Raw genomic sequence first — 14,881 nt, 5'->3', positions numbered from 1 at the left:
ATAAGTCTGGTTATTGGGAACAGTAGAGAAAGGTAAGAGAGTGCCTAATGCCTACTAAGCACAGGACACAGAAAATATGGAGTTTTAGGATGACACTCCAAAGTCCTACTGGCTGTTTCCATGTGAATTTAGGATGGTTTGAAAGATGGGCCCAAAGACAGGCAAGCAGAGATAAATCAAAATGTCCCCTTCATTGCTGATGTGGCTTTCAGTCTGTGCACAATGGATTTGCTGATTCTTCACCTGATTTCAGCAGATTTGCCAGTCATCACAGGCATGTTGGGACAACCTTTGGGCTCCCTCAGCAGAGGCAGAAGAGATCACAGCTGGCTCTGCAGCTATAAGGTTCCCCAAAAGAGGACACAGGAGGAGGGAGGAAGGGGAGTAGATTTGTCAAGCTTAGTGGACCTCATTAAGGGAGTTCTGCCCCCAGGGAGCTTCTGGAGCAGCCTGGAAGCGGTTTTGTTACAATGACCAGGGGTTCCTACTTGCTGCAGTCAGGTATTCTAAACAACCTGTAATTTCCCACCCTCCTTTAAGAAACCGGAACTCATATGCCTCCATGTGGAAACAAGGGGAGCAGAGAATAAGGATTCCCGCCTCTGTCAGGAAGTGTTTGTTGACCCTGGGACTTGTAAGAGGAGTGAAGAGAGAAGAAACCTGGCAGCTCAGAATCAGTGTTGCCATCCGCAAATGGTTCCTCCGCATCGATTGTGCGGTGGGCCCTTTGCTAAGCAGGAGGCTGAGAACACAGACATGAACAAGATCTGTCCCTGCCTTGGAGGAGTTCGGTTGGGCTGGGGAGGAATAATACTGAGGCTCAGGGGTTATATGATGCAACAGTGCTGTGCATAACATAGCAGGCTTTACGCCAGAGCCCACCGTCTCCCCACTCAACCTCATTCCCTCCAGGCTTTGAGAAGAGAGTGTATCTACTGTATAAATGTGTGAGCATGCATACGCACGTGCACCTGTGTGTGTGTGTGTGACCATGCATGTGTGGTGTGCACATGCACGCGCACGCGTATGTGTGTGTGTTGTGTTCCTCATCTTTGTAGTAGTGGCAGAAAGTATTGGCAGAAAGATTCCCTGGGAATCCTCTCAGATTGAGAGGTCTTTGGAAAAGGCAATAAGGCAGTTAGTACAGGCTGAGGGTTCCCTGTGCCCAGCCTTGTGCTGGAGGCTGTTAAAATGGGAGCAAAAGACGGAGACTGCAAGGAGCTGCTCAGATTGGTTACTGTAGGATGGGAGCCTTGGCCCTGCAAATTCTCAGGAGCCAAAGCTTCCCAGGAGCCATGGTTTCTGATCAAGCAAACTTACAAGAGCCTGTGGGATACTTTAGAGACCTGCCATGGAGTTCGTAGAAAAGAGCACAGCTCTTATAGTGCTTGGTGTGGATACCATTTTTACTATACACTGGCTGTGAGATTTTTGTTAGTTATTAATCTCTCCAAGCCTCAATGTGCTCATCTGTGAAGTAGCAATAAAATGCTCAGTACATGTTAGCTCTTATTGTCACTGCTATTTACAAAGCGTTTGAGCCATTTCACCCTCCCAGAACCCACTGAAAGAGAAAGCTGTTCTGCCTTCATTTTGCTGATAACAAAGCTGAGGCACAGTGAGATAAGTGCACATTTTCAAGGTTTACAGGGCATACATGGCAGCACAGGGGCTTAAACCAAATTCAGCCCCCAAATCAGTGCTCTTCATCACTGTAGCCTTTTCCTGGAAGCAGAATTGTGTGTGTGTGTGTGTGTGTGGTACTGGGAATCGAACTCAGAACCTGTGCTTGCCAGGAAGGCGATTGTGCCACTGAGCTATACCCCAGGCCAGGCAAAACATTCTTGTCTGCCTTCTCGGGCTCCGCCTGCTATGTGGATGCCCAGGTGGTCTCAGTGAAGTGCAGATGGAAGTAAATCATGTGGGTTCAGTGGGCTCCTCACTGCTCCTCAGAAGACCAGCACTTCTCTGTGTCTGCTGGCTCCCCATCTCTCCCTCTGGAACAGCTGAATGAATTTCCCTTGCACCCCATTTCAGTGTGGCCTTCTGTTCCCTTCAGATAGAGCACAATGCAATTGATTAGGCTTCCGCTTTCTCAATTTCAATCACATCCTTGCCCTGCCTCCCTGAGATTACAGGCGGGTCACCTTGATTGCGGTTTGCAGGTTTGCACTGTTCACAAAACTCTTCAGTCGTTTACAAAACCATCTCTCGCCTCATTCACTCCCCCACCTGGCTCTTCTCCTTCTTGATGCATGGATTTTACTGGCTTAAGACTCAGAGGGCAATTTGATTTCCAAGTTCATGCTTGGGGAGGAGGACATCTAATTGACTAATGCTGGGTATTTCACATGCATGGTCTAATTTGATCCTCACCATGAGGCAATGCAGAAGTGAAATTATCAGCATCTTACAAAAAAGGAAATGAAGACTCTGAGAGGTTCTGCCACTTGCCCAAGGTCGTACAGCTGGTTCATAGAGCCAGGGTTTGAACTCATGAAGACTCATGTGTCACACACTGTCATACTCCTTTACTTGATAAAACAGCATGAGAAAGTATAACACTGACCTGGAACCAAGCCCAGGGAGGACATATTACAAGTAGAAGCTCAAGGTAGCACATACATTGAGTATCATTCTCATAAAATCTACATCTTTTATTAATTTCAAACACATTAACTGATGTATTCTATAGGCTGGTCCTGTCCAGGAGGCAAAACAACAAACAAAGAGCTTAGCATGTTGGCACATGCCTCTAATCCAAGCATTTGGGAGACTAAGGCAGGAGGATTGCCGACATGGAGGTCAAAATCAGCATAGAGGACATAGTGAGAACCTGCCTAACAATACAGTAAGCAGGGCCAGGGATATAGCTCAGCGGCACAGCACCTGCCTGGTAAATATGAGGTCACGAGTTTGATTTCCGGTACCAAAAGAAAAAAAAGTAAGCAATTACAACACTTAGGGGTAATATCAGCCAGAGAGCTGAGGGCGGTTTCTTGGAGTATGCAAAAGAAGTCTGCCTGATGAAGCAACCCAAGAGTAAGGCCATCTCTGTCTCAGAGAACAGGATGTGCAAAGGTCAACTGGACGGTACAGCAGGCAGAATCAGGAAAGTGTAAATAATCATGTACGAGAGGATTGAGGGTACAGATGAGGCATGAAGAAGGTCAAAAGAGGGCTGGGGATTTAGCTCAGTAGCTTAAGTGCTTGTCTGGCAAGTGTGAGGTCCTGAGTTCGATCCCCAGTACCAAAAAAAAAAGGTCAAAGATGAGAAGCTAGAGTAAAAGGGAGTATGTGGCCTCTGAGTTGTGAGGAAAAGTCAGAAGGAAGAAATTGAGTGGTGTGGGAGTCCAACATGGGGTGAATCCGGATAAGTGCTCTATGCTGAGCTGGATAGGTCTTCTACCCCTCCATGACTGTCTCCCAGGTACAGAATAGAAGTCTCCCTCCCGTTCTCTTCCCTCCTATCATCTATTACCTTCATCACCTACAAGGTAGTCCTGCAGCGATGTTAACACCCCCTCTAGTGGACGCTCTCGACAGTACATCCAAAAGCGCAGAAAACTTGCCCCTGAGACCCGGGCACCAAATCCTGGTTGTGATGGGGCATGCCTCTAATCCCAACACTTGGGAGACTGAGGCCTGGGAAGCGAGTTCAAGGCCAGCCAGGGTTACAAAGTGAGTTTAAGGCCAGCCTGAACTGCAAAGCAAGACCCTGTCTCAAAAAGACAGAAAGAGAAAGACAAGTCCCATCCCAGGATGAGAGAGAGCGAATTCCCTGCTCCCAGAGAGAGAGTTTAATGAGATGGGTACTCAGGGGACAGACACTGTGAGAAAAATGATAATACAGGGGATGTGGGAGAGCAGGGGCGGGCAGGAGTAAGTCTGAGAACTTTGAAAAGAGGTTGATTTGCTAGAAACAAACACACCAAAACAAAACAAAACAAAACAAAAGTAAAAAGAAAACATTATTTTGAGGTCAGCTTGAACAATTTAATGATGCCTTGTAGAAAAAAAAGAACTGGTCCTGGTGGTGCATACTTGTAATCCCAGCACTCAGCTCTTTGAGAGGCTGAGGCAGGAGGATTATAAATTGAAGGACATCCTGGGCCAACTAGTGAGACCCTCTGTCAAAATTTAAAAATGAAAAGGGTGTAGTTCAACACGAAGCCCTGAGTTCAATGCCCAGTACTGACAGAGAGACAGAGAGAGAGAGAGAGTCAGAGACAGAGACAGAGATGGAGAGACAGAAAGAAAGAGAAAAACTACATTCCAGATCAGACAGAATTAAGTGAGCTCAGAGGCAGGAAATGGGACCATAGAGAGTTACAATTTGATAGATATGACTGGAGTATAAAATCCAAGGGGACAGCGAAAGGGAAATAAAAAGAATTAAGATGCGTTATGCACATGTGCCAACTCCTCATGATGAATGTAAACATCATGTACTGCAAACATGTAACGTACTAATAAAAATAAAAAATTTAAAAGTTTTTGAGGACAGCCTCAGGCATGGTCGCTCACACCTGTGATGCCAGCACACTGGGAGTTTGAAGCAGGAGGATTGGCAGTTCAAGCCTAGCTTGGGCAATTTACAACTAAGTGAGAGAACTTGTCTCAAAATAAAATAAAAAAGAGCTGGGGATGTAGCTCAATGTAAAGGCCCTGGGTTCAATCCCCAGGACGAAAACAAAAACAAAAACTCTGAAGGGGAAGTGGCTAAGAATAAAGCTAGTGATAGAGGAAAGGAGCCTGGTTAGTGGTGCACTTGGCTGCCACGCTAAGCCTTGGACAGCTGGAAGCCACTGTAGGGTTTGAACAGACGAGTAACAAGGTCACACTCACTTTTCAGAAGGAAACTTCCGGTGACTAAAATGAAGCAAGGATAAGTGAAGAGGCAAGAGACTACATCCACCCTCTTGGACACAGCAATTTACACTAGGTCACATTCATAGAACACATAGTTTTGACCAGCCCTGTGAACCAGGCAAATTAGTGTATTTGATGACACCTACAGTTACGTACTCAGGGACGCAGGATGAGCATCTGCAGACAGACAAGCACAGATTCACCTTCAGTCAGACCTCTAAGTTAGGTTCAACAATGGGAAACTAAGGAGGAGACACATTTACCCTTGGACACAGGCAAACAGCCAGGGCCATGCATACTGTGATGGACTCGGGAATTCACACACATGCAACTTGGCTGGCAAGGATTCTACCCTGCCCCCCTCTGTCTTGCCCAGGTCCCTCACCACCTCTGGTAGGAACAAAGCTGACCTTTGCCCTCTGCCCTCTGGCCTCTCCTCCCACACCTCCTGCCCCAGAGGGAGGAGCTGTTTGAAGTCTGGGCTGCAGCTGGGTTTCCTGTTGCCTAGAGGAATGTGGGAGGACTTAGACAAGGGAGGGGAGAGAGGCTAGCCGGAGGAGGGCTCATGGAGACCTGGGGACCTGGGCTCCACTGTACTGCAATAGGAGCTTCCTGATTTCTGGTCTCTTGGGCCCCAGCTGTGAGCTGTTCCTATCCAAAGGAGGGGAAAACCAGGGCTGTAATGGCTCTCGTCCAATGGGCCTCTTGATCTTGGATCTGCAGCTCAGTGGCTTAGGAAAGGCACGCACAACCACTAGCTTCAGCCTTCCTCTCTGTGGACTGGGCTAAGCCACTCACTAGCAAGCCACATATCCTTAAAGCAGCCCTGAGGTGGGGCCAGCCTCCACATTCAGGAGGGAAACTTGTGCCTACTCAAGAGTTACTTTGTTTTAATTTTTTTTTGTATAGAAATTCAACTCAGGACCTTGCACTTGCCAGGCAGGTGCTTATGCCACTGATCTATATCCCCAGCCCTTTGTTCTAATCTTTCCACGAGTTCCAGGGGCCTGGTTCCAGGCTGCTGTGACCTGTTGGTCATCATCATCATCATTACAGCTTAATGATCTTTTCCTATCCCTTGGCCAGTTTTCAAAGTGTTTTCACATCTGTGCGCTCAATTAATCTCAAAAGTTCTATCTCTATTCTACACATGGGAAAAATGAGACAGGATAAGGACACACAACAGAAAGTAGGATTAGAACATATATGTCAGGTTCCCAGTCCATGTGGCCTCCAAAACCTGAGGCCCCAAAACTCTGTGTCTCAAGTTTCAATGAAATTTCCCAGGATCTGGCTGTATCACTTCTTATTTACCCTGAAACGGGAGTGTTTGGAGCAAGTGGAGCCCAGAAAGGCATAATGCGGGCTTTCAGACAACCTAGGACCCCTCCCTCAAATCACTTTTAGTCTATCGCTGCTGGAGATTGGACACTAGGTGGCAGCAACCGCCCACAGGAAGATTCCGCCTGCACTTTGGGGGACCCCAACAGCAACTTGGGAAGGCTCCATGAGAAAGGCCAGCCCCCAAAGACGGAGCTGCTGCATTGTTTAGTATCCAGTGATAATCAGCATCTTGGGGCCAACTGCACCCACTCTTTCTGGAGAGGGGGCAGGTGAAGCAGCCCTGGATGGGAGGGACATGCTTGGAAAATTCTACCTAGCTCAGTTCTTTCACTCTCAGAACCAGGATCCCTGTCACCGTTAGCTCTGCACCTCATCATTTAGCCTCCCTCCCTCCATGTTTGCCTCAACTTATCTGGGCACCTTGTATCCCAAAACTCAAGAGTTACCAAACTCAAGAGTTACCCAGTCAGGGGCTGGGGATTTAGCTCAGCGGCATAAGCACCTGCCTTGCAAGCAGGCAGTTGGGAGTGCGATCCCCAGTACCGATAAAAAGGAAAAAGACCAAAAAAAAAAAAAAAAAAAAAAAGAGTTACCCAGGCAAACCTTGGTTCAGATGGAGCCTTATGGGTAAAGATCAGGGGGAAATGTTGAAGAAAGTGCAAGCTGTGCTTCTCCCTTCCTTCCGAATGTGAAAGTCTGTCCCAGGGGTGGGGGCAGTGAGGGACAAGCTGCCAAAGCTTTATCTACTTATGATAACTTCAGACTTGGCTTTGGACCTATAAAAGGCCTCTAAAAACTTTAACCATTGCTACTTATTAATATCTGACTTTATAATACTTCTCACTCAATGAATAAATCTTTAAACCAAAGGACTCTTATTTTCATGGGGAAACTACTCCCAGGCAGAGGCTTCTCCAGCTGTGGATGCCAATTTAATAAATGTACTGTTTAGAGCCTCCTATTACAGACGTATCTGCCCCCACAAAGAGCTAACAGATAATTCCCACCTCTTTTGTCCTTTAAGAATTGCAGACTGTCCTATAGGAGAGTTTTGGGAGGTGTGGGGAAGATGGTGACAAGGAGCCAAAGTTGGCAAAATATCATAACCTGCCTATATCACATGCTGACATTCCTTACCTTGCAGGGAAAAGGAGAATTTAGAAACAGGTGGGCTAAGCACAAAGTTATTGCTGGAGAAACTCTAGACATGGAATGAGGTAGGCTCAGCCAGCACATACATCAATGAGGTAGGGACTAACATAGGATCAGGATCGGTCTAGGTTGGGATTGGTAGATGCTGAGTACCAAACTGTCCTCAGCAAGCCGGGAATTGGAAAAAGTCACAAGAAAAGAGACACAAGGAAACGAGGGATCCCAACTCCCTGCCACAGCCCCAGGGATTAAATACATGGGTTTACGAATCAGCCAGACCTTGGCTCAAAGCAGGCTGAGCTCCATCACTGCCTAATTGGGGAACCTAGGTCTCAGCTTCCTTATCTCTAAAACAGAAATGATAGCAGTGTGACCTTCCAGGATTGTTGCAGAGTTCCAGGGCCCTGGAGTGCCCAGTACATGGGGCCGTGTTAGTTCTTGCAGGGCTGTCCACCACCTCCCCCGGGTAAGGAAGCCCTCGGCAAGCAGTGCACATTTCCATCTGTGGGATAGGCCAGGCAGGGGGCCTGGAGCCAGGGACTGGAGAACAGATGTGACCTAAAGAGGAGGTAGGTGAAAGTCCTGAGCCCAGCCCCCAGCCGCAGCGGGAGCTCAGAACAGTTGAATCTGAATCCCGCTTCCAGACACATCACGATTGCTCAGTAAAATGCGAGAGAGCGCTGCTATCTGCATTATCCAGGACTTTTGCACCTTCGCTGCCGCTGGACACTTACGGAAACTAGGCGTTGGGAGGGCCAAATCCAAGGTGTAAGAGTCCGAGAGGGGTCGCTGAGGGCGGACGAAACGCTGACTGGGCACTGAGGTTTCCTGAGCTGCACAGAGTCCCTGGCGCTTTAACGCAATGGGAAACCTTCACAGAAAGGGAGAAACTCCTCAAATAGAGCCAGTCCTCTCCATTATCTTCTTCCCCTCATAAGTAACTGGGATGCCCCATAAAGTCTCAGCCCCTAGGGCCGGTCCTCAGCTTCCCTATTCCACTCCCATGCCAGCCTCAGGCCCCGCCCCTTCGCTCCCACCCGCCACCTCCGCTCGAGCCAGCGCCACCTCGCAGGGCCAAAGGAACGTGGGGGCACATCCCTAACTCTTGGGAGGGTCTATCTTCTCAGTAATTCAGGACGCGCCCTCGCCGATGGGGCAGATACTGTGTCCTCGCGGACTCCTGTACTCCCCGTCGTAGCTCCCGGCACCGCCCCGCCCGCCCAGTGCGCCGAGCGGCCGGGGAGGGGACTACAAGTCCCGGCGTGCTCCGCGCGAGCTCCCCCCTGGGGTTCCGGATGGTGAGCTGCGAAGGTAAGGCAAGCTCGCAGAGGCAGCGGCGGCGGCGGCGGAGACGGAGAGAGGCAGGCAGGCAGGCAGGGCGAGGGCGAGAGACGGAGGGAGGGAGCGAGCGAGACGGACCAGACAGACAGACAGGCAGGCGGGCGGGCGGGCAGGCAGAGCGAGCCACCCGCCAGGCTGCGCTCAGCCCCGCGCAGCGGAGAGAGCAGAAGGAAGGAGGAGGGAGGGGAGGAGGGAGGAGGGAGGGAGAGGGAATCCAGCTACCACCACCCAAAGCCAGCGTCTGCTTTCTGTCCTCATTTCCTTTTCCCACCCAGCTCGGAGAGCAGAGAAAGGCAGAGAGAGCGAGAAATAGAGACAGGCAGGCAGACAGACAGACAGACAGACAGAGCAGGCGGGAGGAGGGCGGAGGAGGAGGAGCAGGAGGACTACGCGGGGCGCGTTCCCTCCCAGGTTTGCATTTGGGGGGGTGGGGCGGGGGTGTCCAGGGCTGGGAGAGTGTGTGCGCGTAGGGAGGAGTGAGGGGGGCGCACAGAGAGCGAAGGAGTGATCGAGGTGGGGGGGGGGACGCCGCGGGAGCGGGGGGCCGTGTCCAGCGGAGTTAGCGGCGGAGAATGTGAGCCGAGACGCGAGCCATGCTGTCAGCGACGGCGGACAGCTCAGGGCTCCTCCACGACTCCTCTCCCCAGCAGCCGTGCGCCCGCGTCGCTGCCGCCGCCGGAAGACAGACGCCCCCAAAAGCCCCTCGCCTGGCTCGGACCCACGGAGCCGGCAGCCCAGCACTCCGGTGAGTGGTGCCTCCTCCCTAACCGTAGACCCCTGCTGGGGACCCGGCCGGCCGGGCTCTTTTGTGCAGCGCACCGGGGGGGCCCCGCGCCCCCGGTCCGGTCCGCGGGACCCTGTGGTTGCGGTGCCCGCGGTGCGATCGGTCTTTGTTTCCACCGGGGCCCGCGGCTCGGCTGGGCTCGGCTCGAAGCCTGGCAGGCAGCGCCGGGAAGGGGGAGGGGGAGGTGGACAGGGAGGGGGGGCAGGGAGGGGGGGTTCTCGGGTTTCCTGGCCGCCCCGCGGCTCCCCCGGCTCGGGGGCGAGGTGCGCGCCCAGCGCTGCCGCGCGCCCCCTCCTCTTTCCCCCTCCCTCCGCCTTTGGATTTAAAACTGCAATTTGCTCTCTAGCTTGCTGAGAATGTTGGGGGGGGGATGAAGGGGGGACCGTGGGAGCGGAGAACAAGGCTGGATTTTAGGATCTGCGCTGGGAAAAGGGGAGACTGCGGAGGGAGGAGCCCCTCCTCTCCAACCCCTAAATCCCAAGGTTCCGCTGGCGCTCTGGGAGTTGAGGGGCGGGGACCTAATGACCTGGAGGGGGTGTGGGGCGTAGGAGGGATTTGGGGGCGGCCGGGGCCAGAGGGGTTGGGCCGCGTGCCCGGTTACCTGGCGAACAAAGTCGGCTCACTTTTGCATAAATAAATAAATAAATAACCGCCTATCTATGCGTTTCCTCTGGGGCTCTGATTGAATCGGCCCCTTCTTCCCCAGGGGGTGGGGTGCTGAGTGACAGCTGTCAGCCCCCTGGGCCAGGAGCTGGGGGTAAATTGCTGAATCTCTCTGCTTTCTGACTGAGGGCGCCTTCCCCTGTTGGGTTTGGGTCTCCCGGCAGAGCCAGAGGGGCAAGGGGCTGGCTCTGAGTCTAGGAAATAACCTTGTTTCCTGTTCTACAGGAAAAGGGACAGCAACCCAGAGTTTGGGGGCTGGGGATGAGGACTGATGGGAGCTTGGGAGGGAAGGGTTCCCCAGCAGTCTGACCCCCCAGCCTCCTGCCAGGCAAAGGGGCCAGCCGAGGGAGGAAGGATGTGGGCCTTGCTGGCCGGAGGCGGGAGCTGGGGCTGTCCCTGAGGCGGGCAGCGGGCACTGAGCAGGAGGAGGGAGAGAGAGAAGCGGGGGCGGGAATTCTCTACCGCAGACCCTGGGGGCCAGGGCCAGATGTGGAGGGGTGGGGAGTCTCCCCTCCCTTCCAGCTTAAGGGCCCTGGGGCTGGGCTGGGAGGGGCCAAGCCTGGTGCCCTCGGTTCTGCACCAGTGCCTGACTGGCAGGGCCAGCTGAATTTGGGCCCAGGCGTCACCCTGGGAGGCAGGGCTGGGCTGCACCAGCCTGGTCCCTGAGCACAAGGAGGGACCCTTGGGGGGCCCGTGTCTGTCTGGCTGGGCAGGCGTTTCCCGCCGGACCAGTTGGTGTCAGGCGGGACTTGGCCCCAGCTCCCTGGGCTGAGCTCAGGGTGTGAGGACAAGCTTTGCCTCCGGGTCAGGGTGGCCACATTTTGTCCGCTGCTGCTGTTGCCGCTGGCAGGGCGGGGGCATGTGCCCAGGACTGGGCAGAGTCCTGCCAGGGGCATTTGGGGTGTTTCTATTGTTGGCTTGTTCCTGTTCCCTGTGGCCCGATGTGTGTGCCTGTGTAAACTGGGGCTGTAAGTGAAAGATTACCAGTCTGTCTTCCCCCCACCCAGCATGAGGGAGCAGGCAGGCTGGGTTGTGGTGGTGAGCTGTGGGGGGACCCCCCAGGTGGCATGTGCATGCTGCTTGCCATCTCCCTCCTTTGAGCAGATGTATATTTATTTTTATAGTAATGGAAAATCAAACTGGATAGTAAGTTGAATTCATTTTTTTCTCCTGCTGTGTCAATAGTTGGAGTAACCCCCAGAGACGGGTGAACTTCTGGCCCCAGAGTTCCCACCCTGCAGAGATTGTAAAGACCAGTGAGGGCATGAGATGAGCCAGGGGCAATAGGCACCAGACCAAACCAGTGATTCTTGTCCCTCTTGGTCTGGTTTTGAGGCAAATGCCCAGGTAGACAGGCATCTGTCCCCGTCCTGTCCCGTCCGGTCCCTCCCCCCACCCCCCCACCCCCGCTGTTCCCCAGGGTGCAGTTTGGCCACTCAGCCATCTCCCTGGTCAGTGCCTAAGTTATATCCAATCCCTCAGGGACAGTCCCCTGGTGGGCTCTTTCCCTGGCCTGGGCTCCCAGCCCACGTGCTGATATTTATTTTCTGTAGTAAAATCCATTTTTAATGCCGTTACTTTTGAAATAATATAGAGAGAAACAAATGTGATGTGTTTAAGTTGCCCTCTGTGAGTTTTTAATGTGATCTATGGCTGAGGTAGTGATGGAAGGAACTGTTGGGCTTGGAAAAATTTGGTGTCATAAAGAAAAACAGTTTGCTGTTTATTGTGGTCGCTGGCCTGGGGGGTCTGGAACAAGGTCGTGGGGGCAGGGAACCCCCAGCACCCCCAGGTGCTGTGGACAGCTCTGCCTCTGTTTCAATGCATGAGGTTCCGGCATTATTTTGCATTGCTCTTCAGCCCTTGATGCATCCTCTGGTGAAGGGGTTTGAGCACTGCGGGGGGCTTTGTCCCCCACACTGTTCCACTTGTTTAGATCTTGGCAGGGAGGTTTCTGAACCCCCTGCTGAGCTAAGTGGAGGTGCTGTGGGGAGCTTGGACTTGGATTCTAAAGGAGATTAAGGGGATAGGGCTTCTACCTGATTGTTGTGGCCCCGGTTGGAAGGTTGAGGAGCTGACTGGCCCTGGCAGAAGATATTTGGGTAGGGAGCTGCTCGGTAGAGCCTCAGAGGTCCTTTGCTTTTTCTTGAATCTGCCTGAAGCACTGCCTTTGAACCATGCCCCTTTCTGCCTCTGCACCCCATTGGACAGGGGCTTCCTCCAGGCCAACCTGATCTCTTTTTTTCCCCCTTCCTTTCCTGCTCTGTCCCACCCCCAAGTAAACTTTTTTTTTTTTTTTTTTTTGGTTTGTAAAATACAGAGCTCTGTGTTTCATGCCAGCCACCCAAGACCACGGGGTGCCATGCCTGCATACCAGATGCCCAGGCCCTTCTGGTGTGCCTGGATGAGGTCAAGCAGACTCACTATTATGGGATGGAGCTTAGCTCTGGTGGGTTGGGGGGGGCTGGATCTCTTGAGACCTAAGGGAGAGGGGCAAAGTCAGGATGGAGTGGGACTAGGGACTACAAGAGAGAGTAAGGGTATTGCTGTTGCTGCTGTCAGCAGATGGGCCCCCCAGGGAGAAAGAATAGGGGGAGGGAGACCCAGAAGACTGTATGCTGAACAGAGGGAAAGATAGAGCCTGAAGCCATTGATAAGATAGAAAAAACAGGCAAGAAGAGTGGGACCACGGGCTGGCTCTGCAGCCCTCAGGACTTAGAGGACCTAGGCATATCCCACTCCTACACAGGAGCCAGAAGGAGGCGATGCTGAGGACCTTTCACCCATGATCAAGTGCTTGGGTTGTTTAGGGTGGAAAGATAAGCAAAGGTCTCTGGGAAGAGGGAGGCCAGGTGTGTGTGTGTGGGGGGGGAGATATCCCATAAAAGGGAGAATAGGGAGAAGAGGAATTCCAGGGATCTTGACTAGTGCCCTGCAGTCCCAGAATATTTCTCATGTATCTCCCCAAATGTCTGGAAACACAGCTGAGCTCTCCAGACCTAAGGGGTGGGACCTGAGACAGGGACAGCACCCACAGGTTGTCAGGTACCTTCTGCCAGGAGGCACTTGGGTTATAAAAGTGGGGAACATTAGGGCCCCAGAGATGGCAGGGGCATCATCCATTTGGACTCTCACATACCCCCCAATTGGACAGGCAGCATCCAAGTTTAGAGAAGGGAGCCACTCACCTAGGCTTTGAGATAGGCAGGCAGGGACCCAGGCACTTGCACTTCACCTAACTGTAGCTAGAGAATTGGAACAGCTGCAGGGGGCCTCCTGGGTGCAGAGCGGGGCTGGAGGCTGAGGAGGGAAGCAGCCAGGCACCCTTGTGGCCAGAGCCCCCCCAGGGGAGGGGGAGGCGCCACTGCCGGGAGAGAGGGAGGGAGGAGAGAGAGGAGGGGAAACAGTGAGTCAGGCTTCCAAGAGCTGAGGATGAGAGAGCCAGAGCTGGGAGGGAGAGGGCAGGGAGGGCTGCTCTGACTAGGAGAGGGAGGGGGCCCAGCCAGGGGCAAGGAGAGCTTGGGAGGGAGACAGCCAGGCCCTGGCTCTGGCCCTGGCCCTGGCCCAGTGGTAGGGCTGTGTGGAGGGTGCAGCCAATATGGACTTTGAGGTCAGTCAGGAAGGAGCCAGATTATGGCCCTGCAGCATCTTATTCTTCATTCTTCCTTTCTGATCCTAGCCCAGGGTCTCATAATCAGGAGGGTGACCCTGGCTTCCCATCCCTTCCTCTTGAGGCTCGGTTTCTCCATTCATTGTGAGGTTTGGACTGTGAGCTATTGGAGAGGAAGTAGGGGGACAGAGCAGCCTGGGGGAATGTTTGAGGATGTAGCTCAGGCTGCTGACTGTGTGTGTGCTAGAGACACTGCTGGAGCCTGCACCAGTGCAGGATAGGGTACGGGCCTCTGGGTCAGGGCTCCTGTTGAGCTCAGAGTACATGTCATATGATGGGAACTGGTGGGGTGGACAGTGAGTACTGAGGGACGCCTCTGTGTGTGTGTGTGTGTGTGTGTGTGTGTGTGTGTGTGTTTATGAGAGGGAGAGAGAGAGAGGTGTGCCGGGGTCCAGCAATGGTGGGTAGGCTGGCTAGCTGGGGCCTTTCAGGATGGCCAATGCCTAGACTGAGCCAGGGTCCTACATGCCCAAAACCAACCTCTGCTGTTGCTGGGGAGACACTGGTATGATCTGCCACGTTGCTATGGGTAGCTGGGGGTTGGGAATGGGTCTGTGGAGCTGGCAAGAACTGCCTGTACAGCCCCTCCTGCCTGGAACTGGGACCAGAGCAGGAGGGATCCCCAGGGACTGCTTGGAAGGGAGGAGGGAAGGAGCCCTCCCTCCTGCCCAGCTGACAGGAAGCCCTGGCTCCCAGCCCCTCCTTCCCCTATGGCCTGGTCTCCCCTGCCCCCTCTCCTGAATCCCAGCATCTCCCCATTGGCTAGAGAAGGTGGGCACAGAGGGACACTCCCCTTAGGGCCTGGTTTTGAGGGGATAGTGAAGTGAGGGTAAAGTGAGGTTCCTGCACCCCTCCTAGCCCCACCATGCATGAACTCAGCTGCAGCCAGGCCCTGCTTTCTCTCTGCTCTGGGGTCCTTGGCCTGGAAGCCCAGGGGAGGGGCTGCTTCTGCAGCTGGCTGGCCCCAACTCCCAATTCAGTCCAGCTGCTACTGAAGCTTCCAGAAGCTGCAGCTCTGCACCCCCTCCCCGCCCCCTAAGCCAGGAGAGATCTTT

At 53.3% G+C, this 14,881-nt stretch overlaps 1 protein-coding gene across 6 annotated transcripts in view; it reads left to right on the top strand.

The window, feature by feature from the left end:
• Window positions 1-8,644: 8,644 nt before the first annotated feature.
• Window positions 8,645-14,881, top strand: part of Ahdc1 (AT-hook DNA binding motif containing 1) — a 65,155-nt gene continuing 58,918 nt past the window's right edge. For 2 of the 6 annotated variants that reach the window (XM_063235868.1, XM_063235872.1), the window contains exons 1-2: window positions 8,715-9,120; window positions 9,360-9,454. The gene's annotated coding sequence lies outside the window, so the exon portion shown is untranslated. Of the gene's footprint in view, window positions 8,680-8,714; window positions 9,121-9,356; window positions 9,455-14,881 lie in introns of those variants that run through there. The other 4 variants (XM_063235867.1, XM_063235871.1, XM_063235869.1 and 1 more) reach the window with 3 other exon arrangements.

Source organism: Cavia porcellus, unplaced genomic scaffold (assembly GCF_034190915.1).
Source record: "Cavia porcellus strain 051 isolate PalLab524CR breed Dunkin Hartley unplaced genomic scaffold, mCavPor4.1 scaffold_25, whole genome shotgun sequence".
NCBI lineage: Eukaryota > Metazoa > Chordata > Mammalia > Rodentia > Caviidae > Cavia > Cavia porcellus.
This window is presented reverse-complemented; position numbering and strand designations above follow the sequence as displayed.